This window comes from Rhinolophus hipposideros (genome assembly GCF_964194185.1).
Source record: "Rhinolophus hipposideros genome assembly, chromosome: 18".
Lineage (NCBI taxonomy): Eukaryota > Metazoa > Chordata > Mammalia > Chiroptera > Rhinolophidae > Rhinolophus > Rhinolophus hipposideros.
Window position 1 is genome coordinate 20,950,788 of NC_138064.1, and position 27,377 is coordinate 20,978,164.

At 34.3% G+C, this 27,377-nt stretch overlaps 1 protein-coding gene across 13 annotated transcripts in view; it reads right to left on the bottom strand.

The window, feature by feature from the left end:
• The window catches only part of HDAC9 (histone deacetylase 9), an 857,167-nt gene that overhangs the window by 600,653 nt on the left and 229,137 nt on the right, over window positions 1-27,377 (bottom strand). The gene's annotated exons all lie outside the window — the stretch shown is intronic.

Genomic DNA, 27,377 nt, shown 5'->3' on the forward strand with positions numbered 1-27,377 from the left:
TGACAATGAGAGGAAGAGCACTGGAAAGAGAGGCTGAGAGGGAGAAACGGTGATTCTGAAATTTTTCTTTTTTCCGTGGCAAATGGGGAACCTCTAGAAACTTTTGGCTGAAGAGATGTCTTAGAAAATGTAAGGGGGAAGATTAAAGTAGGAATAACAATCAGGAGGTTAATATATAATAGTTTTGTCATGAAGTTCATACATGTTTCTAGAGCAAGGAAATAAAGAGAAGATGCTAAAAACTAGCAACGAAGACTGGGAGGGAATGACTGATGGAATAGAAAAACAGAGATAGAACTTTAAATTTCACTTGTCTAAAATGAGGGAAATGATGACACAAACGAAGTCCACTTAGTGAGAGATATGATGAGGTCAGAAAGATTTAAAAGTAATTGAAAATATATACGCATATATAGGGTAGGAGGTCAGGACTGGAGAGTAGAGTAGTCCCCATCTAAACTGGAGTTACAGTTGAGTCTAAGAAAGTAGAAGAACTTTCTTAAAACAGTCTACAAAGAGCAGAGGACCAAGAAGTAAGGAATTGGTAGAAGAAAAATCTAGAGGACTGAAGAAGGTGATCGCATAATGTAGTGATGCTATCTACAGTGGGAGGAGGAAGTGTTGGTCAGCAGTAGCCTCTATGGAAGGAGAAAAGGAGATGGAGAAAATGCTCTTGGATTTGGTAGAGAAATGACCAAAGTTACCTTGGTAGGTCACGGGACACAGAAAGCAGGTTTTGGGGGTCATGGCTATATGGAGGGTCACTGTACTAGTCTCTCAACTGTGTGATTTTGAAATTTTCCTTCTTAAGTTTTAGAAAATGTGAATGAGATTTGAAAGTAAAGAAAAAAGTAGAATGGCAGTTTAGGGACAATAGCAAATATCTCCTCTTCCCTCTCTCCCCCACCAACCCATTATAAGGAAAAAGTACAGCATAGTTGTACAGGTTTGGCACCAGACCTGTGGGTTCACATATTATCCTTGCTATTTATCAGCTGCTGTCTTGGACAAATCACACAACCTTGAAGACTATGAGACAGGTACTTTATTTCTTGAATATCAACTATGTGGCAGGTCCTTTACATACATTATTTCATTTAATGTTCACATTCTTATAACATGCTTGTCACAGCTCAATTTTCTAGTTCAAGAGGATCAGTGAGAGCACATGTTTCTAAAGTTATAGCTAGTAAGTGATAAAGCCAGAAACCAAACCTAGCTCTGTGGATTCTAGAGCCTTTGGTCCTAACTACTAAATGATACAGAGAGGGAATAATTGAAGGTAGAATGTACTACATGGTACTCTGTGTTGGGTCCCTGAGCGTAAGAGCCATACCCAAGATACGAGTGCCTTCTACTTCTTTGCATGTACAGCTCTTATGTATCAAAGTTGAAGTCAAATGCCTACAAGAACCAGTGAGGTAAACATGAGTTTAGGGGGCTGGAGAGCTCACCACAACTATGAAATGGGGTTCAAGAAGGAGTCACCGCTCAGTTATCAGTTAATGGTTGCTGTATTTCCACATGGCAGTGTGGGTCCATGTTCTCAGATCTTTCTTTTTTTTTTTTTTTATAAGTATGGAAAATGCTGACAACTAATTCAAAGTGTTCTAAAACTACTAGGTAGGGCAAACAAATTATGAAAGTCCTTTGGGCTGGGTCGCAATCTCAGCGTGACCAGACAGATTCATTTTGACTCTAGTGGCTGCTAACAGAGCAATGCTATTTGTATCTCTTACGGTTTCTGGCAAAGGATGAAAGGTACCAGAAAATGGCATGTCCAGGGATGGTACCTAAAACAGTAAATCCTATGTTCCCTAAGAAATGCCCTATAGCACCTAATGGCACATTTTGCATTGTATTCAGCTTAACAATTAGCCTTGAGTGACTCACTGATGCTATTGGGAACACTAACAACATATATTGTGTTATAAGTGCCAGATACCATCCTATGTGCTTTTCATATCACAGCTCTGTTAGTCATCCCAAGAACTGTATGAGCTATGGTAGGTGGGTTTATTATTCCCATTACACAGAGAAGCAAACTGAGACACAGACAGGTTAAGTAACGCTCAAGGTCACAAAGCTAGTAACCTTCGGAGGCAAGATTTGAACCTAAGTAGTCCACCTCCAGAACGGGAGACCTTCACCCCTTTTGGCACTACCTTCCTAAATTTGGGGGCGGGTGAGTACAGGGTTGACGCTGCTGTGGAGTCTGGCTGTCATCTGGTCCCTCCAAGGTGCTGCAATGGAGATACGTGATACTTTTATTTTTAGCATTACATGTCACATTAACTACCTCAGCAGAAAGGAATCTTGTGTGGTAGGTATAAAATATCCTAAGTATTGTTTTCCATATTATTTCTGCTCATACCAGACCACCAATATATACTTATACATCAGCTAAGCAGTATTCACAAGTCTGTAAGTTCATATTATTTTAATGGATTACTGCAATATTTTAGACATTCATGAACATAAGTATATGTGCATTTATAGATACATGTGTATAAAGTCTTCCTGGAGGACTTCATATTAATCCAGAGGGGTTTTTTTGTGACATTTTTAAGTCTCAGTTTATTACTATATTTGATTAAAAGAGAGGTTCCTAACAAAATAATATTAAGGGATATGTAAACATATTTATCAAGTTCTTAGTCTTCTCATCTACTCCCATATATATCATCAGCAATTTTTTAAGTTTCCAGCCTTCAGAGAGAGAAACACTTTTCTGAAGATGGTTGGTTTGCTTCAGTTTTTTACAATCGATGTCAGCTTGCATAAAACTAGAAACACAAGATATTAATGTTTCCAAATGTACTTTCCAGTATCCCACTAATCATTAACTACTCTTCTCAATGTGGCTACATTTAACAAGCTGAAAACCTCATATTTTTAAAGAAACAAAAAACAGCTTTCTCCTCTACTCCCAACAACTAGGTGAAAGTCAATTACAAAATTGTTTTTGTCTAGATTACTGCAACTGCCTCCTAACTTCTCCCACATTCACTTGAGCCCCTCTCCAACACGTTTTCCACAGAGCAGCTGAAATGATCCTTTCGAAAGCTAATTTAGATGATTTCACTGCTTTTCTTTTGCTCTTTCAAGCCATCACCAGACCTAGGACCAAATCTAAGCTCCTCACAAAAGCCTTCCTGACCTAGCCCATCACCCCTTCAATGGCATCTGAGCCCATGTCCTCATTCACAGTAAGCGACCTACACACCTGTTCAGTTCCTAGAACAAGCCAAGCTCTTTCCTCACTCGGGGCCTCTCCTACTCTGTTCCCCTGGCTAGAATGCTCTTCCCCCAATCCTTTATGTGGCGGGGCTGCCCAAAATCTCCTCCTCAGAAACCTCTTTCCTGGCTACCTTGCCTAAAGTTGATCCCAAGAGTTGCTCTCCCTGTTACTTTTCCTTTATAGAACTAATTTCGATTCACAATGATGCACATACTTTTTGTTTCTATGTTGTTTTGGCTGTCTTTTCCACTGGCATAAGCAGAAACTATGCTTATGTTTTCACCATTGTATATAGGTGAAACCTAACAGAATGCCTAGTACAAAACTGGCATGCAAAATTTATTGAGAGAAGTAAACAAAGGAAGGAGGGGAGAGAAAGAAAGAAAAAGGAGGTATAGGAGAAAAATAACTTCTAGGTTCACTCAATTTTTTTTTAAATTTATTTTATCATTGGACAGTGAGGTCTGTTCAAAAAATGTGAATGTCTGTTCAGACAATTCTGAAGTTATATTTTACTTTTTATTGTGTCAACTCTTTCACATAGGAACTGGGTTGGATATGTAGGAAGAATTTCAGAACTGAAGTAAATAAAAATATGACAGTGAAGGGGACCTTAAAATTTGTTTCAGATCCTTACACCAAAATCAGTGCTTATAAATTCGGTTTGTTAAGATCCTAGAATGGTATATTTTTGTAGATATTTTTCTAATTAAATGACAATAGGAAAATGCAATCAATTGTGAGGTAAGAGGAAGCTAGCTAGCATAGTCATTTCTTAAAATAACCTGGAGGCAAACAACTTAATGCTAATCAATTTACCCTTTTAACCTTTATTTGGTGATTTCTACTGTATACAAGACAAATAGTTAAATGAAAAGAACAGGGAAGAAAACAATGTTTACATCTCACAATTCAAAAAAAACTTACAGAGTTTTTTAAACTCCTACATTCCTAACAATTCATACATTGAAGAGAGAACACTAGCATTGCATTTGTCTGATACTTCTAATGTGACCCTACACGTTTATGAGGTTCAGGGATTCATGTCATAACTTCCTGGATCTTCCCCTTGCCCCCATGTGCAAATACTGATTTTTGTTCTGTGACTGTTATCTTTACCTAAAAACCAAGCCTTCCAAAGGAACAGTGTTGTGAAAGTCTCCAATGAAATTGCTCCTACATCCCCCTGGAGATGGGGCCAAAATATGTTTCTAGAACATAAGTAACCAAGGGATGACTGACTCCAGCAAGTCGCTGAAGGAAGGCTCGATCGAGGCCCTATGAATGAATCCTTAAAATCAATAGGTTTATCTAAAGCAATTTAGCATTCCTGATGCTTAAGTTACTGCAGTTTGTTTGAGGAAGTTAAGGACTTCTGAAAGGTTAGTATTTTCAATAAAAACACGTGCTGCCCTCTAGAGGCTACAAGGAAAAATGAATCAACCTGAAAATACTGAAAAGGGGAAAAATAAAGGGAAAGAGGGCAGGAGGACACTTATGTTTATCTTCACTGCTTTTCCGAACAAACATATGAATTTAGTGTCAGACTTTAAATTTGAGAAGTAAATTAATATCATATGGAGGAAATTCTGAATCTGCTGCAAATAACAGTTCTCTTTAAGAACATAATACTGGATCTTTATTTTAGTTCTTTACATGCATTTTTAAACAACTTTATTGAGGTTACATGCCATAAATGTACTCTTTTTAAGAGTACAATTAAATTATTCTTTTTTAATATATTTAAACTGGGCTGTGCAACTACTACCATAATCCTGTTTCAGAATATTTCCATCACCCCCAATAATATCCCTCCTGCCAATTTACAGCTAATCCCCATTCCCTCCCCAGTCCCTGGAAACCACTGATCTACTTTATATCTCTTACTTGCCTTTTATTTCATTTTTGAAATATGAAAGTCTGGAATGAAACACTCCATAACATAACTATCAAGACTAGTCTTCCTTTATGTAATGCTTCTCTTTTGAAATGTCCTGCTTTGATCAATGTAATGAAACGGAGGTTAAATCCTTCACCAAATCAAACTTTTGGGGTAAGTACCTGTAAATACCTATTTCTTAATGCTAACCCAGTGTACACGTATATTTAACCTTCTGCAGTTTTCATGGTGGTGTTTTATCTGTCTCCAATGTCTATGTAAAAATTGACCATGGGTACACTTTTAGCATACAGGTCAACCGTCTTTCCAAGTCAGGTTTTACAGCCCAAGCTTTTATAAAGGATTAATGTTTTTTGTGTTTTGTTTTTTTTATATATTTGCCTCCATTGGGTATGAACAATCCATTTTTAATTAACTATTAAAAGAAATCCTAAATTATCCCTTTCTTTGATAATAGGCTCTTTACAAAACTCTCCATTTTGAATCTGTGGAGAGAATTTTAATTCCAGTGGCATGACACAGACCCCTGCTGAAAGTGAACATTCCCTCAAGAATCCAGATTCTCCAAAGGTTAAGACCGAGAGCTCTATCCAGACTGTCCTTTGGGGCAGGAATCCTGCTCTGGAATTTACCATGTCACCTTACAGAGGGCACTTAATTTTCTGTACCTGTTTCCTCATACAATGGAGATAATAAAAGTTTATGTGGGGTGTAAAAACGTTGAGCCATATGCCTGGAACATAGCTCACAGTGATTGTTTGCAATCAGTATTACGTGAATGTTATGTTATCAAGAATAATTACCGTCATTTCTATTTAAGTAAAGAACAGATTTGTGATTGGTGGTGGAAAAATGGCTGATAACAGGCAGACTGAGGATTTTTAATTATCAATTAATAATTACTTATATCACATGCTTTGTGGATCTTCAAGGCCAAGCTGTGTTTGCAGTTCATTTATTTTCAACTCTAAGGAACCTACGAGGAGGAATTCAAAGGAGGTAACAATTTACTTCAGGGCATATGTGCCAAGAATGTGCTGACACACTTTCACACTTTTTCTATTTCCTGTTTCTTATTGCCTTCTCAAGGGCATTGCCCTCACCTTATCCAAACAGTAAAGTGACTACTTCACAAAGGTCAGATTATGGAATCACAACAAGGTTGAAGTAGAATAAATTTGAGTCTGGATGAGTAAAATGAAACAAATCGAACCAAACAAGAAAGCAAAGTTGAGTATTAATAGTTTGATTTTTAGGTTCCTTTTTTCTAAGCAACTTATGCTTTAAAGCATTATTAAGTTCGGAACAGTGTGTATCTTTGTGAATCAAAACCAGTGGAGAATCAACCACTATAATTAATGTAACACGGCCTGTTGACTCACCTCCACTAAACACAAGTCTCTAAGAGCCCAAATCTGCACATTAATTGCGATTAATGCTTCTCTCCTCTTTCAAGCACCACAGAGCTGAGTTTTATAAACAGCAAAGAGTGTTAATTTAAACAAAATATAAAAAGTCAATTCTTTCTAGGTGGTAAAGCTGCGTCTGCATATTTTCATTATTACATAATAGTTACCTTTAGCCCATAAACTGCAAGGTCATAATAAGGTCACAAAGAAGTGGCAAATGTAATAACTGAGAAGAAAAGTAATTAGAGACCATATTTAAGGTGACTTTTTCCTAGATAAGTAAATGAATGTTCTTTTAGTGTAGCTCATTCAATAGTGCTTGATTTAAAATTGGCTTTCTATTTAAATCATTCATCTATATGCTGTATTGTAATAATATTTCTTTTCAGTGTTTTCCCCCTCCCCCCTGAAAATATACAACCAAGAATTTGCTATGGGCCCAAATGGTGAAATTTAACTTAAAGGTTGAAGCCATCCTTGGCTCAGAATATACATACGCAAACATTCAAAATGGGAAAATATGAAACAGGTCACCGTCAGACTCGTTGCGTTTCTAAAAACCTTATCCCTGCACCAGGTGATGGTAAACTAATACCAAGAATTAACCATTTTAAAAGTTGTGTACCTGCCACTTCACGTTACAGAAAAGTGCACAATCTTCTTAGGCAGAAAACAGCTCAAAATCATTCCATCCAAATGTGTTGGTCAGCGTGATAACTGTGTTTTTTTTTTTTTCATTTATATACTGTTGATACCCAAGATACAGCAAATAATGTCATCAATTTCCTTCAATTACCTCATAAAGGATTCATTTGCACTCAGGGAATAAAAAGGTTGCGACAGAAGCTTCAGGATCACTCAGCAGCAAGAATCGACATTAATAACTATCCTCAGAGGCACAGAGGGAGGGAAAAAAGTCATTTACTTAACATTCTTTAATTCTTTGTGGTATAACAAGACTCTGTCATGATTTAGGGTTGAAAAGCACAGTTGTTTTGCTCATGAGAAAAGTCTTTCATAATCTACACATTTCTGTGACACTTGGAGTTATGAGATCTTAGGCAACCTTTAAATGTGGTATCCCCCTGCTGAAAGCTCTCAAACAGCCTTCAGAGGAAAAAGAAAATCCGGATATTACTTTACTCTTGAGACTTCAAATAGCCCAGGCCTTATTGCATAAAGACGTTTCTTTATCCAATAGTTAGATAGTGCTGAAGAAAATAACTTTTGTATGCCTATATTGTAACATAGGGTCATGTACAGCTAATTAAGCATTCTTCCTTTGGTTTGATTACATAAAGAGTTGGTTTTGTAATATAATAGCACGTGAAGGTCAGTATGATTATGAGAGAAACCTTAGATGCTGTGACAAATCCAATAACTATCAGGGTATTTTGGTCATAAAAGTAAAGCATTTCTCAAAATATTTTGCTGATTTGTTAAGGTACTGGGAAATATTTTGCTGGCTGTAGGGCTGACCTTCTCTACAATACTCTGTAGTGTCAACAGATTTGACAACTATACACTGTCAGCTAGGCAAGCTGTCAATATATTTTTTTAGAAGATACAGGTTTGCATTTTGGAGTAAGGTAAGGAAGAAAACAAGGATAATTAAGTTGAGATACACAGGAATCTGAACCAAGGGGAAGAAAAGACAAATACCAGTGGGCTCCTTATTTATACTCCCAGATTCACCAATTCAGTATAAGCGATACTGATCACTTTTCAGAGGGGATTTTAAAGCCCTCTTTCTGTAACTTCTTTGACAATCTAACGGGCTAACTACCTTATCAGAAAAGACTTTACTTCCAGGTTTATGTCTCCTTTGTGTATTTAAAACAGAGGACGATTCACATCTTTGAATCACCAGGAATCTTTGAAATGAACTTCAGGAAAAGTTTAAAGCCACCCAACGCTCCTTCAACAAATATAAGACTGCACTGCCCTCCAGAGGTAACTCCTTGGCAAATACTTTTAATCAATGTGAGGACCAAGGAACTATATGCATGTATGCTGTGGCAATCCTCATTGTAATTTTATTCTTGCCATCTCAAATATTTTTTTTTTAAATATATGCCTAAAAATCAGTAGCAAACTACTCTTTTTCCCTAAGCAGAACATTATATTTTCTTGGTTCTTCCATTCTACCTCATTTCCTTTTGTCTTCTTCAAAAGGATTATTTGCTACAGCTTTTGCTAAATGTTAAATATGAATTTTGTTTGTTTGTTTAGGAGGGCCTCTTTATTCATGTATGTTTTTCAGAGAAGTCAGACTGAATAGGAAGCCTAAGGAAACCTTAACACAACTGAGAAGCCTCAGCGACGACTTGAGGGCATACAAAGGAATACTTAAGAAAATGAGTATTTTACAGTCTACTTATATTATCACCACCTAGCTGACTCTTGAAGGGTGCCCAAAGCTATAGCAAGAAAAATATCAATTGTTTTGAATTCTTTTCTTCTTGAGCTTTTGTTTTCCATAATTATGTAAACTACGTATTTTCTCTTCCACATGACACCTCAAATAAGGGACAATTTTGTGAACTGTCACTTTCACTGTGAGTTCAAAATTTTTGAGATTTAAGACAAAGCTAATAATTTCATGATAAAGTTGTAATAATTAGTGGACAAGTGTATCTCAGACATCTAGTTGGGAAAGTTAAATTTTATACCTCTCTGTATAACAAGTATTTATGCAGGGGTTTGCAAATCTTAACTCATTTAATGGTGATAACGTCCCTGAGATAAGTATCATTCTTATCATCTATCTTTTACAGATAAGACACAGAGAGGTTAACTCACTGGTCAAGATCACACAGCAAGGATGTGATGGAGCAGAGACTCAAAATCAAGTAGTTTGGCTCCAGAGTCCTGGTTCTGAACTTGAATTTAACTTAACTTTAAATGGTAACTTAAATATATAGTGCTTCCCCCCACATCATAAAAAGCATTAACAAGATTTAAAATAAAGTTAAAACTTTTCAAGTAGCTTTTTTTTTTTTTTTAATCCACAGCACATAAAAAGCTTTAAAAATATCGAAACCCTGGTAAATGGAAATACTGGAAGGCAGAATGAAATTGGAAATCAATTTTTTTGTGATGACTTGCAAATATTTACTAAGCCATCAACCTTTTTTGAGGGGTGGGGGAAGCAAAGACTATATTAAAGCACTATGGAAGAATATTATCTTCTTTTAATAACAAAAATAAATAATTAAATCAGCAATTGACTTATCGAAGTCAATATCAAAAAATGTATCTCATAATGCCCATCGTTTACTTTTTTCAAATAATTGTGATTATTTTATGCAATAACAAAGAAATGAAAAACACCTTAGCATTCAAAGGTGAATATCAAACTCATTTTTTTAAAGAGAGAGTTACTACAGGTTACTCTATTCAACCATAGAAGCACCATTGCAAACCGACAGTCATCTAACTCAACAGGGATTATAAAATGTACTTCAGGTTGCACTTAAAAACAGTGTTCTTGCACAGAGCACGGGCCGGCCAGTTCCCCAGCAGCTGGGTTCAGAAACTTAAAGACCTCTGGGAAAGCAGCTCAGTAACAACAAAGCAAACGCCGGTCCCTGCCCCGTGTCGTTATGGGGATTACACGGGGGTCAGGACTTCACGGCAGCACCTGCGCAACTATGACAGAAGCTTATATCCTACATAAATCATACCCGCTCTGTTTTGAAAGCAAATAATAAAAAAAGTTGTTCCATGTCTCTTGACCTTTATTTCTGGGAAACTTGGAGTTTCCCTTTATTGCTATGGTATGTACTAACCATCTCCAGTGGGACACACTTAGAAACCCCTGTCACAGAACACATGTACACATAGCCACCTTCTCGCTTCCATAGTCCTTTGCATCTTAAACGTCACTAAATTACTCTTTTTTCAAAAGTCGCTAAAAGTGAGGAGGAAAGGGAGAGTGAAAAGGAAGGAAACGCAGATACCTGAAAGAGGAAATTGAAATAGTAGCACTAACGAAGACACATAACTGACCAGCTAGTGATAAAGGGAAATCAGATGGACTCTGAGGCTGACAGTTGCGAAACATGGCTTTGAACAAACGCCAATGAATATCACACCCAGTTAGTTCCTAAGATCTTTTTTTTTTTTTCTCTTGGGGTCCAAATACTCAAAACGACTGCCTCCCGCAAATAAACTGCTTTTCAAAACTTAGCATTCACATTACTTGAGATATCAGTGAAATGATGTTGCTAGAACTTACCTGAGAAAAGACAAGGTGGCTAACTATATCCTTAAATCACTAAGTTACACATACGTACAATAATTCTGGGCACCTATAAATCCAGTTTGCTGGAGGGCAAACTTTACAGTAAAAACAAAATACCAGGTTAAAAAAAAAAACCTGACACCTATTGAAATAGCATTACCAAATGTACACGATTATACTACTAATAATAATCAGTGATGATCAGAATTGGCACATAGGACATACTCCCTCGGCAGGTAGAGTACCTCCTAATATGGAGGTAGTGCTTAATACTTATATACATTCTAATGCTCCAGCTGCAAGGGAACCGTACTGAATATTAATAGTGAATAGCTACTAAGTTACTTGAGCAAGGGGTCTTTTAAAAGACTCTTTTATTTTAGATATTCTATTTAGAAAAAGATGTTTTATTTTCTTCATAGTGATATCCCTGTTCGTACAAAAAGTGAAATCCAACAACACATTTTTCAGTCAGGAATTCTGTTATGGAAAGTATGCAGACTATCTTAGAATAATTACCAAGACATCACCTATGAGGCTTTAATTGCTCTGAAAATTATAATATTCCTAATATAAAGAATATCAAATATGTCTCCCAATTCAATGTTCAAGATTCAAATATTCATCGAGTCCCTGCTATGTGCTAGGCACAAGGGATATGGCAGTGGCATAAATAGAGCCACCATTCTTGAGGGTTTATACCGGGGAGAAATACAAAAGAAACTTAAAAATCCACAGTAGATGTTAGCTATGGATTCCTGTTACTGATGCCAAATCAGCCAGCAAACAGGAGGGGCAATACCTGTGGGAAGAAGCTCTCTTACAAGGTAATCGGGTAAGATGTCCCCAGTAAGGTGGGGGAGAGCTGCAAGCTCTCTCTAGGGGACAACAGGAAGACAGGAAGTGCAAAGGTCCTTGAACACGTAAGGGATACCGTGCAGTGCTGTGTGGGCCTTTGGAAGTACTGAGGTTCACTTTCAGTGAGAAGAAAGCAATTGTGAAAACGGCATTTTTGATCTTGGAGAAAGAAATGATTATTCTCAAGTTATAGGGATGCTTTATGTGGCCAGAACCGCGGCCAGAACTTGGGCTTGAAGACTGCTGTATCTGGAATGAAGTAACTTCTATTCTTCAATGTTGTGCTGTACCACTGTCTGAATGACTGCATTTGTCCTCCTCCATCCAAATGGTCATAAAACCTACACTGCAGTAAGATAGTGAAGATGTAATAATACAAACAGTCCCTAATGTTGTTCCTGGATTATAGCAAGTGCTTAATGAATAACAGTTGTCATTTTAATAGTGCTGCAAGCAGCTGAAAAACGTGTTTGATATGAACTTAGGCAGGAAACACAAATTTTAAAAGGTCTAAAGAGAAGGTGGAGAGTGGAGGTTGTTATTAGGAAAGGTTTGGACTCTTGGAAGATGTGAAGGGACTCTTGATGTCCAAATCTCCAAAATGCCAATTCAGAAGAACAGATGTGTGGTTTTGTAAGGAGAACGTGGTGTACAATAACAAAACCTAATTGGGATAATTAATTATCCCTACAGTATAACTATATGAAAAAAACTAACATTGCTGAGTAAAAATTAACCATGTTTAGGGTCTATCTAATTGAATCCCCCAATAACCTATGAGTAAGATATTAAACTTATTTTCAAAATGAGACATTAAGGTTCAAAGAGGGTTAAAAAAAAAAAGTCCCAAATCACACATCTAGTAATTGTGCTCAAAACCCAAACCATAATAAGTGCTCTACAAATGTTTCTTAAGTGAATATATGAATTTTCACTCTAAATTCCATGTCCAAATTGGTGATATTGCCTTGGCAATCATGAAACTAGATAAATGTTTCCTAACTTCTTCTGATTATAAGTCATCTGGAATACAGGTGTTTTTCCCTGTGTCTCACTTCAAAATTCAGAATCTTTTGTGGAGCAGTCTAGAAGTTGATATTTTTATTAAGTGATCCAGGAGATTTTTATGATTAGGAAATTTTGGGAAACACAGGATAGTTACTGCATAACTCTCCTTTCGACTCTGTAACTCCTTTTACCTATTTCCAAACCCATACTTCCTACTTTGCAAAGATGGAGGGCCCTGAAATACAAATTTGAAAAATGTTGCAATGTATCGACTTTGTCAAAGATCCCTTTGTTAACTTTAACTGAATGGGAATAAATACAACACATATGGAAGTTGTTGTTTTTAGTGTTGTTTTCCCATTACTGTCTACAAATCCAAGCAAATGTCTAAGGAAGAATTGTCTAATAATGGAAGTTTTTACAAAGATTAATTATAAAAAGCATCCCCTCCTGACCTTCGGCAGGGGGTTGTGATCAAGGACTCATAGTATCTAAAAACTTTTCTTGATGTTTTATTTCTTGGTAACATAATTAAGAATGTTGTTGATGAAGTGTTCATTTTCCTCTACTTTCCGGTAAGAGTGGGAAAACAGATTTCATTTGGAAAGTTTTAATATGCTTTAAAAATACACACTGCTGTATATTCTGGCAACTGCTGAGTGGTACGTACTTTGCAGTGCTAGTAACCAGGATTGGATGGTGTTACATTAAAGTGGTGAATAATTATATTTTTCACAAAGTTTTGTGTTCTAAAAAGATATGCTATAAAATATTCATTTGGTGTGGTGCACAGAATAAGCAAGAGCAATTTTTTAAACTCCTATCCCATGGTATGATATAAAGAAATTGGCTGATAGATATCATTATCTTTGTACCACCAGATTGTCCTGTGAATGCCACTCCCACGAAGCAGGAAAAACTGGGGAGAACTTTTTAGACCTAGGAAACAAAATAAAGTGGCACACTGGCTATTCTACTCACTTCAGACCAAGAATAACGATCTGAACTCATCCTCTGGTTCCCAAGTAAACAATGGGAAAACTCCCAGCTTCTCCTGCTTTGAGAGTTAGTAAATATTAATGATGAGCATCATTAATCACACATATCAGTGTCTATTGTAAATGTATAAGGTAAAAGTGTCTTTCAATCCTATTGACTATTAGCTATTAAAAATTAGCCACATCCTACAGATATCAGGTTGGGAAGAAGATTCTGAAAGAATGCTTCCTAAAAAACACCATTTCCTGGTCAGATAATTTTTCTTTTAATGACCAAAAAAAAAAAAAAAAAGAAAAAAGAAAAGAAAAGAAAAGAAAAAGAAAAAGAACAATGTGAAAATGACAACATTTCTCTTCAACCTAAAACAAATAGCTCTCAGGAAACATTCATGTTCATCTTTTCGTCCAACATAAATGAAAGGGGAAACACGTTGTGTAATGGAGATTGGGGCATCCAATAAAAGCAAAATTACAGGGGCCAAAATGGCATGTGGCCATTTACTGAAGTATAAAATTATCCAAATTCTCTCATGAAGAAATAGCCATAAAGATGTAATGGCCATGGGTGATTCTTGTTTCAAAGCATTGTCAAAGTAAATATACTTTGAAATCATCTTGTTCCATTTGTAACAACAAGCTATCGATTACAAAGGTCTTATGAATGTTTTTAAAATGCAAACAGTTTTCTATTTCACAGCACAATTACTGTTATATGAAGAGGAAGAAAAAAACTTTCTTCATTTGGAATAAGTACATAACTTTTCTTTAGCGAATGATTATTAATTAAACCAATTACATTTAGCATTCAAACATTCAGAATGTTCTTTCTATACTTTTTAAATTAGCGTGAATCTACTCTAGTCTTTCCAGGAAAATTTTGAGAAAACTTAGTGCCTAAAACTTAAAATATCTACCTTTAAACTTATGGGGTTGCTTCTGCGTTTGGAACATAAACATTACTATACATGAGAGACATGAGGCTTGAACAGAAACCAAAAAGAACAATTAACTAGAATTCATGGAAAAGATCAGCTCTAATGCATGCCAGAAGCCACCAGGGGGAGTAAAATCCCCAAAATATAGGTCAAATTGAAAAATGCTGAATGGAGGTACAGCAGGGACCAACATGGAAAAGAATCAGTCATCCAATCAAACAACGACGATAAACAGATGGTTAGAGCCTTAACTCAGAGATAAAATGAATTTGAATTATTCCTCATTCATCTTGTAAAAAAACAAAACAAAACACCTCTTTTTACATATATTTTGGGGAGCAAAATAAGCTAAAGGAATTTCTTCATCAGTCCACTCGTACCTTGAAAGATTGTCTTTTTCATCTTCTATTGATTAATAAAGAGAACTGCCCTACTAGAAGACAATTTGTACTTTTTAAAAATTAAGACTATTTTTAGAGCAGTTTAAGGTTCTTGAATCATGTATTTTTATTAAACAGGAATTTATTAAAAGAACAATTTCTTGAATTCTACTTATGGTCAGCTAGGACAATCCTGATTCCTATGGTCAACGATCTCTTAATCAGGCATTTGTTCTAGCACGTGAGAGAGAACGATATCTAACATGACATACATGAATTATCAGTTCTGGAAGCACAAAATCTCTGAAAGCAATGAAGAAGTAAGCCAGGACAAATTTTTCAGCAATAGGTTAAACTATAGCCCATGTTCATAATATTTAATTTGAAGACATTTTATACATAGGGACTCAACATTATGTAGAAGAATGGAAATTCTGGCCTTTATAAGCACAATAACCCTTTCAGATCACAGAATGACCAACGCACCCGATGAAAATATTACCTGTCAAATCTCTCAGGAGCACCTACTACCACCTGACAGGTGTTTGCTGCCTGGTTATTTCACTGACAAAGGCAATGAAGGGTTATAAACCACATCTTCTCTTATTTCTCTTAAGATGTGAGGCCATGAGGTTTTAGCAGAGATTCCAGATTATCCAAATTCCGATTATACAAACTCCATAGAGATCTCACTGATTACCCTTTAATAGGAGGCCATGCTTATCGAAGACCATAGCTCCTTGTGTATTTCACTTATCAACCCTCAGAAGTTGGTAAAATAATTTTTTTAAGTTAAAAAGAAAAAGAGTTTTGCTAGAAAATCTTCAACTGTGCAGTTAACACTGAATTCGATAAACAGTACATTCCTAGTAACAAAGACCAAAATTCCAAGTTAAATCTGTGCCCTTGGAATAATGCCAAAATGCCACAGCATATTTGCACTTTGAACAAGTTGCACATTTTTAACTCCTATTTTTTTCTGCCAAAACAAAGGCTCAAAATATGCAGATTCTATCTTCCCTGAAAACTTTACAATGATAATTTGGATGCAAAAAAAAAAAAAAAAAAAAAAGCTTTTGAGACCAGCAGAATGACAGATTAATTTGATTTGCTATTTTAGTATTAATACTACCTCAACTATTTCTGGACGTCATTTGTGAACACAGATATCCTGAAATTGTCACTGTCATCTGGCTTGAAATTGGACAACTTTATTAGAATTCTTTGCTACTTGGCCAATATCCTTAACCCCTCAGCCTCAATTTCTTTATCTGTCAGATGGGGATAATCATACCTCATAGGCTTATTGGAAAGAGTCAATGAGACAATAAAAGCCAAGTGCCTAACCTAGTTCCTACCCTAGTTCCTACCCATAGTAACTAATCAGTAAATGATGCTCCTACTATGATATGCTATTAGACATTTTTACCTACTGGATTAAAGACACTAATGGCAATCTAAAGACACAAATCACTGTAATCTGAAATACCTGATTTTGGACATTATATTAATGACAAACTCTGTAAAAAAACTAAATATTTTCTGTCAAATATACCATGCACCCCACCCCACTCCCAGTAATTACTCATTAAGACCCTACAAAAGCATCTCTCTATTGAATCGCCCACTACAGAAAAGAATTCTAGTAAAAGCAAACATAATTTAGTCAGGTCCCAGTAGAGTTACTGAAAAAAATAAAAGTTCCTGGAAACTATTTCTGGGTTATATGAAACTATTACTTTAGTGATAAATATCATCTCTTCTTACTTTATTATAAAAGAATACAATTCTTTTTGGTGGAAAAATTATATATATATATATATATATATATATATATTTTTTTTTTTTTTTTTTTTTTTTCAAATAAAGTTGAGAAAACAAGAGTCTTCTAGCTAGGATCAAGGTTAGAAATTTATTTCTTATGCTTTATGTTTTGCTGCCTTTTTGAAAGAGTTTATTTTAACCATATTTTATTTATAGATAAAAATATGAGAACATGAATTTTCATTTTAGTTTTAATTCTGATTTGACGAATAGCTCCTTTCTCTCACTGTCAATATTCTGCCTATAGACACAGCTAAGCTGCACACCATACACATAGGAAATTTTTTCTGTAGCTGAGATGATTTGAAATGTTCCTATTATTGTTTCCATTAAATTATGTCTAATATATTATAACTGTGCATTAAGAATTTATATACCATAAATTCCCTTAGTGGTTTTAAACAGCAAGTTACTAATTACCTCCCTTGCCAAAAGTTCATAAGACATGAAGTATTCACTATGAAATAGCTTCTATATTTCACCTTAGGGAATGCCAAAATGTTTCCCAGTGGGTAACTTCAGTGACCTAAGCATTAAAAAAACTGATGAGTAAGGTACCATAGAGATATGTTAAAATCCCAGGATGCTGAATTTCTTTTTATTAATAGTCTAGCTTTTACTGAGAAAGATAAGAATTAAATCTGCATCTTCCTTTACAGGAGGAGATGTTATGTAAGTAGGGGAAGGAGGTAACGGAAATCACAAATAAATGACTTTGTGAATTATTGGGAATGTTTTGTCTAGATAGGGACTTTCGTTCCCTGAAGAATATTTTGAGCACCATATTAAGTATCCTTTAAAAAATGCATCTCAATAAACTTTACCCAATTGACTATATTAGCAGTTACCACTTGTCTAGATCTAAGATGCTTCTCTCTTCAGTAGATCCATGTAACAGTTTGCTTATAACAGTGTGCATATAATTGTTTGCAAATAAGCTTGTTTAACAGAAACAGAAAATGAATCAAATTAAGTAGACATGCATTTAAAAGTGAGATATTGTGTCCTGTGATTTTAAAAATGAAAATAATAATAACAAAATAATAATAATAAAGTAAGTAATTTGTTGGTAGCTTTCTATATATTTCTGAAATGTTTTACAGTCTTGTCTCTTTACATCTTTCAACAACCATGAATGTGGGCACAAATATAATTCTAGTTTTAAACCATAAAGAAATGGATAAAATAATAAAACCAAGAGTTGTACATGATAAGCTAACAAAATAAGATAAACTGGTATCAGGTTTAAAAATCAATTAATCAAAACGAAGGTACAAAAGGGAGAAAAAGAAACAAAGAAGAGATAGGAAAAGTAGAAAATAAATAGCAAGGTGATAAGTTCAAACCTAACTATATAATCACACTAAATGTAAGTAGTCAAACAATCCAATTAAAAGGCAGAGATTGACAGATTGAATTCCGAAGCAAGATTCAACTGTATGCTACCTTCAAGATATATCTTATAAATATAATAATATAAATAGGTTAAAAGTGAGAGGATTGGAAAAGACATACCAACTTAATACTAATCAAAAGAAATCTTTTGGGGAAAAAATATTTTTTTAAAAAAGTAGATTTCAGAGCAAAATATATTACCAAAGACTGTCAATATTACCAAGAGCTTCCAAGTACATGAAAAAAAAACACTGATAGAATTTCAAGGAGAAATAGACAAATCCATAATTATAGTAGAAGATTTCAATACTCTTCTCTAGATATTTGGTAGAAAAAGTACACAGAAAATCATTAAGGATATATAAGATTTGAATAGCACTATAAACTAACCTGAACTTATTAACATTTATAGAAAACTCAATGGAAGAACACAAATACTTGTCAAGTACACATGGAATATTTGCCTATGAATGTGGTACCATATTCTGCATTATAAGACAACTCTGAGTAATTTAAAATAATTCAGTGCATACAAGCTACGTTCTGACACACTGGAATAAATTAGAAATCACTAACAAAGATATCTGGGAAAATGTTCAAATATTTGGAAAATAAAACATTTATAAAAGATCCATGAGTCAAACAACAAATCAAAAGGGAAATTAAAAAAGTATTGTGTGACACCAAAAGCCAAGGCAACAAAAGTAAAAATAAACCATTGGAACTACATCAGGCTGAAAGGCTTCCGCACAGCAAAGGAAACCATCAACAAAATAAAAAGGCAACCTGTGGAACGAAAGAACATATTCACAAAGTACATATCTGATAAGGGGTTAAAAACATACAAGGAATTCATATAACTCCATAGCAAAAAGAAAACACAAATAACTCAAGTTAAAAATGGACCAAAGGACCTAAATAACATTTTTTTTTCCAAAGGAGATATACAAAATGACCAACAGGTACATGAAAAGGTACTCCACATCACTAATCATTGGGGAAATACAAATCAAAACCACAATAAGAAAGCAACTCACACCTGTTAGAATGATTATGATAAAGAAGACAAACAATAACAAATGAATAATAATAGAATGTAAAGAAAAGGCAACCATTGTACACTGTTGGTGGGAATTGTAAACTGGTAGGGCCACTATGGAAAATGGTATGGAGGTTCCTAAAGAAATTAAAAATAGAACTATCATATGATCCAGCAATCCCACTGCTGGGTATATATCCAAAGTAAATAAAGATATCCCAAAGAGATATCTATACTTCTATGTTCGCTGCAGCATTATTCATAATAGCCAAGGTATAGAAATAATCTAAGTGTCAACAATGTATGAACGAATCAAGGAAATGTGATATAGATATATAGACGTATAGATACACACATAGTGGAATATTATTCAGTCTTAAAATAGAAGACAATCCTGTCTTGTGTGATGAACCTGGAGGGCATTATACTAAGTGAAATAGTCAAACAAAGACAAATACTGCATGGTATCACTTATATGTTGAAACTAAACAAACAAACAACAACAAAAAAAGAACTCTCAAAGAAACAGAATAGAAATGTGGTTGCCAGGAGCTGAGGGTGGGAAAATAGGCAGAGGTTGGTAAACGTGTGCAAACGTTCAGTTATAAGATATTATCAGATTCATAAGGTCTGAGGATCTAATGTATAATGTGGTGACTATAGTTGGTAACACTGTATTGTATAACTGAAATTTGCTGAGTAGAACTTCAATGTTCTCACTAAAGAAGAAGGAAAAAAAGGTAAATGTATGAGGTGATGGATGTGTTAATTACCTCAATGGGAGGAATTCTTTCACAATGTATATGTATATCAAATCTTCACCTTGTACACTTAAAGAATGTATTCTAAACAGAATGAAAATGAAAAACAACATATCAAAATCTGTGGGATGTAGCTAAAGCAGCATTGCAGTAGTTAAGGGAAATTTTATAGCATTAAATACATACATTAGAAAATAAGGAAGGTCTCAAATCAACTACATCAGCTTCCATGTTACAAAACTAGAGAAAGAAGAGCAAATAAAAACCAAAGCTAGCAGAAGAATGGCAGTGACAAACATCAGAATGGAAATTAATTAAATGGAAAACAGAAAAATAACAGAGAAATCAATGAAACCAAAAGCTGATTATTTAAGATCTATAATACTGATAAACTTTTAGTCAGACTGATCATCAAAAAAGAGAGAAGACACTAAAAATATCAGGGATAAAATTTGTGACATCACTACAGATTTAACAGATATTCAAAGTGTAATAAGAATATTACCAACAACTTAGATGAAATGGACAAATTCCTTGAAAAATACAAACTACCAAATTCAAGAAGAAATGGGTAGTGTGACTAGTTCTATATTTATTAAAGGATTTGCATTTATAATTTAAAATCTCCCCACAAAGGAAGCTCAAGGCTTCTGTTTACTCTTGAATTCTGCCAAATATTTCAGGAAAAAATGATGCCAACTTCCTGCCAACTCTTTCAGAAAATTGAAGACAAGTGACTTCTTCCCAATACATTATATAAGACCACAATCACCCTGATACCAAAATCTGACAAATGCATTAAAGAAAAGGAAATTGTAGACCTAGATTCCTCAAACAGAATCCATTCATATATTAAAAGTATTGCATACCTTCACCAAGTGGGATTTATATCAGTAATGCAAGATTGGTTTACCATCTGATAATCAATTAATGAAAGATACCATATTAACGAATAAATGACAAAACCACATGAAAAATAATAATCCCTTATACTTGCATAGTGCTTTATACTTTTCAAAGCACTTTCATATTGATTATGTTAAGATCTAATTTAAAAACTCTGTGAGCCCAGTAGAGAGGGTAGCAATATCTATATTTTATCCATGAGACAACTGAGGTCCAGAGATGTTAATTGATTTATCCATCATTCACAGCTACATAATTTTTATATAATTTCTTCACAACCATATAGGTTATTTTCCTCCACTTTCAAGTGTTAGAAAAAGAGATGGTTTCATAAACATATACCATCTTTCTTGAATGTAATTCAAGTAATTGGCACTTGCCCAATTATTTCCTAAATAGGCTCCTTCAAATACACCCATGATAATGAAACCTTTCCAGTATGGCTACTAAGCTTTCTGCCCAATGGTAATAAAATTCACTATAGACTATACATACTTCTCAAGTCTTTCACTGGCTAAAAAGTGAGCAAGTGTCCATGTCAGGAAAACTCGAGATTAGGGAATTAAGAATTCCTATTATTATAACATTAGAATCCAAACAAAAAATAATAGTTATTACACTTTCAATCTGTAAAAATAAATTTATTACACTTGTAATCTATAAAAATAAATTCCCTCTACAGAAAGAATTTTTTGAAGTTTTATATAGGAGGATTGTAAAAATAAATTGCTCTTAAGCGCCATATCAACTGAGCTAGAAAAATAATCATCTTAATCAATTTGACAGAGATTAACTCAAAGTGCTCAAAAGTATTCTGGATATTCTTTTACCCAGTTTCAGTAGAACTGCCTCTGCACAGCTGACAGGAAGCAATGAAGAAAGGTTTTCCTCTGCTATAAATAAAATACAGAAGTATGAGAAGGAGGGGGGCACTTGAAGTTGGTTAATTTGCTGTTCCTCTTTTAAAAGTCACCAAATTGAATGTGAAAATAAATTTCTCAAAGTGATAGCAAATCTCTGGAAAACAAACTTACTCTTTCACTATTTCTGAAATAAATCATATATATATTCCAAAATAATGTCATTGGAGAAAAACTAACAAAAGCATTAAGAGATTATGTTTCTAGGCACGTGCAGAGCTCATTTTACTTTAATTACACAGTTCTTTAATTTGGTAATTATAAAATACTCCCTGACAAAATTAGTTTTAGTTACAAACTTAGGCATGTAAATTTCAGACCGCCACCACTTTTTCTGACACACTGTCAGAATGTCACAGTTAAATAATGACAGTACGTGGTATGGCACCACTACTTTTTAAAGAAATACATCCACAAGAACTTACTGTTCTGTTGGCTTCCGCAAAAGAAAATAGATGAGGAATAAATACTGGCAATAGATAACCAGTTTATGAAACATAAAATTCACATGATAAAATGTCAGCTTTCACTCGTTAACAGCTGTGTGCTTTACAGTTAAACCCACCTCAACTTGGAAAGTAACTCTTTAGAACTATTACACGAAAGATTAAACTAGCAGTAATAGATGAATTTCTCCCACAGGGCTAGGATTGCAAACAAATTTCTACCTGTTTCATTCATTAAAATAGACAGAGAAAGACTTTACATATATTCACAGTGAAAAGGGCCTATGTTAAAATGAAGATGTTGCTATTCATATTAGAAGACAATACATGAACAGGCCTCTCTTTATGGAATTCATGGCACAGCTGATCTGCACTTATGTACGTGGGCTGCATTTCCATCAATGTGTGCATATGAAAACATGAAATGCAAAAAGCAAGGTTAAGGTATAACAAATGGATAATCAGAGTTAGACGACATCTCACGGGGAAGTAAAAATGCGGCTAGACCAAAATGTTTATAACAATAATAATAGTTATTTGATGCTGACACAACATGTCACTATTATTTTACAGGTGGGGAAACTGAAGCACAAGAGGTTAAAATACTTGTCTAAGGTTCTCCAGCTAGCAAGCCAGTCAGTGAAAATTTGATTCCAGACATTCTGACTAGAGAAGGCAAATTCCTGATTTTCCCAAGGAAAAATTTTTAATTGTTGTTTGAACTTTATATTTTTCTAATTATGTAATTTAAAACATCAGTGTGATATCGTAAATGAGGGAAACAATTGCAAACTACAAAATGTTTATGCAGCTGAAATGTTTTCTGAATTATACTAGTTCATGACATATTTACACTTGCCCCTTACATACGGATTAACCTCCCAAACATAAAATCAGGATGCCTTCTCCACTCATCACTTCTACTGATGATGATTTGCAGTCATCTTACATACAGCATGGCTGGAAGGTCTGCCTTTGTCTCTACTTCCTTCTATGAGAAGGACATTCAAAGCATTCTTAGAAAGATAAAAACGGTTCAGCATTTATCCCTACCACTTAACTGAAAGAACATCCACCTTCCCTATTTATCTCTTCTATCATGTTCTTCCGATATTTTTGAAATTAGAAACGTCTCATTTACCCTTTTCCTCTCCCAGTCTCCAGTAGAACCTTGGAGGCTAAGGCAATGAAAACACAGGCCTATAGTCGTGGACTAGGTTTAGCAGCAAATCCACCTACATCAAGACTATTGCGGGCCTGGTCTAACGTTGGCACATGTCCGTGAGCAATCCAGGAGGAATCTGGAGATGGGATCTCTCAGCCTGAATCCTCCCAGCTGAAGAAGCCACAGGATGGAAACCTAGGATTACTGGTGGCATAAAGACTGTGTAGGACTAATAAATGGAAAGTCAGAGTGAACAAAGTCAAAGAAAGAAAGAATGAGAGAAGACTTGAGTCTAACACAGAGAAAAAGGATACACGATAGAACAAACATAGTATCCTCTTCTTGCTTAATTGATGTCATGAATTTCTTATCTCTCTGAGACTATTTTTAAGTTGTTTTAAAGTTTCTTCTGTTCCCTGCATTAAATGTATCCTTCTGAGTTGTTCTGTGGTTTGTTTTTGTTGTCATTTTGTTTTCCTGTTTGTGAGGATTGATTTATCTTTCTAAAGTTCGAAGTTCTTCTGGCCAGCAGGTGGGAGTAGGTTGACAATTCTCACATTCTATATGCAGACTTTTTACTTAATCCCCTATTTATCAACCCCATTCCTCACTCACAGCTTCCCATACCCCTGGTGTCCCAAAGTCTCAAAATCCTATGGATTAATTTCTTCAAATAATCAACTTCCCAAACCATGGTGGGCAAGAATGATAGTCTCCTAACTGCATAGGGTGGTGGGGCAAGAAAGAGGATGGTGACCTAACTGCTACTTAAACAAACTTTCAACCAACCATTATTTTCAGCCCTTTCCCATAATCCCTGGATTCTTTAGAGTTTGGGGGAACAAAATACCTTGTATCTCAATGTTACTCTATCTGTAGTCATTGAGTTTGTATTCTCTATGGGTCTAAATTAGTCACTCCTCCTATAGCTTCTTTTCTTTTTTTAAAAATTTAAAAATTTATCGGCATCCCTTCTCCACAATTATCTCTTCTCCTATTCTCTTTCTCTTTGGGTTTAAACTTTTAAATTTTTATTGTTACTTTAATGAAGTTTCTGAAAATAATGAAGATAAATATATGTTTTCATCAATACTCTGGAAAAACTATTTGACCTTTGGAAATAGTAGCTATCATTAATCACCTTTACTATGCCATCAAATTAAAAAATACCCTCATTTTGGCAAGAATACCTCTGGAATTTCACACGATGATATTGGCTGATTAAGATACATTTTCTTACAGAATGAGAGTTATTTTATTTCTAGTTTATTAATATTTCCCCCCAGGAATAGGTGTTAACTTTTTTCATGCATTTGATCCATCTCTAGTGAGACTTCTTTCTTTTGATATATTCCTGTAATAATTAATTAATAGTAATTATTAATCCTGACACTTAGCCTTCCCTGGTTGAGGTGAATGATTCTTTTAGATATTGCTAAATTTAATTTGCTATATTTTCCCTAGACTTTTGGCCTACATATCATAAAAGGGATCGGTCTATAAATAATATTTATTGTGATATTTCCTGTTAGGTTTTATATTCTGATTCATGTGACTTTCAGAAATTTTAACTGGAATACTTTTTATCAATTTATATTCATGCAAACAAGAATTTACTTCTTGAAAATTTAAAAATCTTACTGGTAAAAATATTTTGAGGAGTAATTTGTAATGTGTGTTTTTTTTCAATTTTTTTCATTTTAAGATATTACAGTTTTTTATTCCAAAATTACAAATAGTCACTGAATGTTTTCCTGCTCTAAAGTTTGACATAGAATAAGCTTATAATTTCTATTTTCATTGAAATTTGTATTTCATTTCAACTTTTTTATTCATTTTTAAATAAGTGTGATTTATATTTTTTCTTAGTTATATTTATTTCCAAAGGTTTTTAAATTATTAACTTTAAGAACCACTTCATAGTTATATGAAGTCTGCCTTTAGCTGTTTCTTTACATTTTGTTTTTTAATCCCATCCAATTCCCCTTGTTTAAATATTATATTATATATTAAATATTATATTATGTTCAAATATTATATATTTTTTAAATTCCTAAAGTATTTTCTGTTTTATTTTTTTGTAATTCAAAGTGAAATTATTCAACACTATATATTTGCCTCTGAGTACAGCTTTGTTCCATTTCAGGAGGGTTTTCTTCCCCCTGAATAGTGTCAGTATTTTTTAAATGCTTCATAATTGAAGTTTTAATTACCTCTGACCAAATAGTTTTTAATTGCTTATTTCTTCCAAGAAATTGTTTATTTTGTGTTATAGCTTTTTGTTAATAATTTCTGGTTTTATTGATCATAGAATGTGATATACATGATAACTTTTAGTACATAATTCAATGTCTAAATATAAGCAACTAAATTTGGCATGATAAACAGACTTCTGACTCTACAGTAAATATATAAGCCAGGGTAATTGTGTAAGTTTATGTTTTCACAATGGATGCTTTATCAAAGGGTCCTCCACTTCTGAAATGCAGCCAAGTCTCTACTTTCTCAGTGTTAGAAGGTACATGTTGATTCCTGTGCCACTACCAAAACTATTAGTTCACAGTCTGTTGCACATGAAAAGGGATAATTTCCTATAGGTTCAACACAAAACGGCAGGCCAAAATGAGAAGTGTTTTTCAACCACTTAACCATCACCTTGAAGTTTTATAAAGTATTTTACAGATGGGCTAATTGAAATCCACAGAGGCTCAATGATTTGCCGACAGTCTCACATCTAGTACAGAGTAGACAGGGACAGAACAATTTTTTTTGGATTCGGTTTCCATAGACCCCTTCTAAAGTGTTCCATTTTTTTTATTGGCTCAATTATGGAATGTATTCACTAATTTAAATAATTTTTCATTAATTTGATTAGAAAAATTATATGACAGAACAGAAGCAACAATCAAGTTTAAGTAAATAGGAAGCGGATTTTATTTTTGAAAAATCATACACACACACACTTAAGCACAGCTACAAATTGCAGACTTCTGAAAAAATGAAAAAAATCTCTTTCAGATGGGATGAGGAAGCCTATTAGGGGCACTCTCATCACACCACATTATAATATTTACTAGTCAACCTTGTTTCCACCAGAATATTTTGGTTGTTAGCTTAAAAATGTTTAAATGAGGAAATTGTCAGGAAAAATATTTACTATCTCTATAAAGTTCTCATTCTTCTCCTAGAAAGAAATTTAATTAGAACTCAAAAACATTGGCAACATTTTAAAATAAGTTTATCTTTTGAATGCCTGGCAAATGTGCTCATAGTAGGTGTACTGAACCTGACAAAGTCTATTATGTGTGGGTTTCAGTCCTGCGTCTACAAACCTTTGTGTCTAGATGTTCCTCTAGACCACCCTTTCCTGAGAGGCTTTGCACAGATGGCCCCCATCATGCCTTTGAACTCAACTTTTGTGAACCTAAGTTTGCAAATGATAATGTTCTTTATTTCAGGTAATCTTAAGAATCTATCAAGCATCAGACAACAGTGCTAGGTAATGCAATATAGCACGAAAAAGGGTAGTTACGGCTCCTGTTCCAACAAATGCATAGTAGTCTATGCTTTCTTCACTTCAAATAGGATGATTAATTTATTATATTTAAAAATAATCATTATACCAATATGTTTTTCTTAGGCACACAACAGCCATTGTGTATTCCTTTGGGAGTTACTTAACAGTGATAAAAAAACAAACAGAAGAAATGTTAAACATTTCTGTTACATCCTGAAAGCCATAGTACAGGTTAAAAAAGTAACACTTTACCACACACTTAACAAAGGTACTACTATATTACTCAGCTCCGTTTTTGTCTATGATTATGAGAGCTATTTTAAGTTTTAATTGAAAATTTGTATTTCCTAAAAATAAGTTAACTGAACTTATTCCCTTTTCTTTTTATATAACAAAATCCAATTTTCCAGTATGCCAATAGTATCAGAG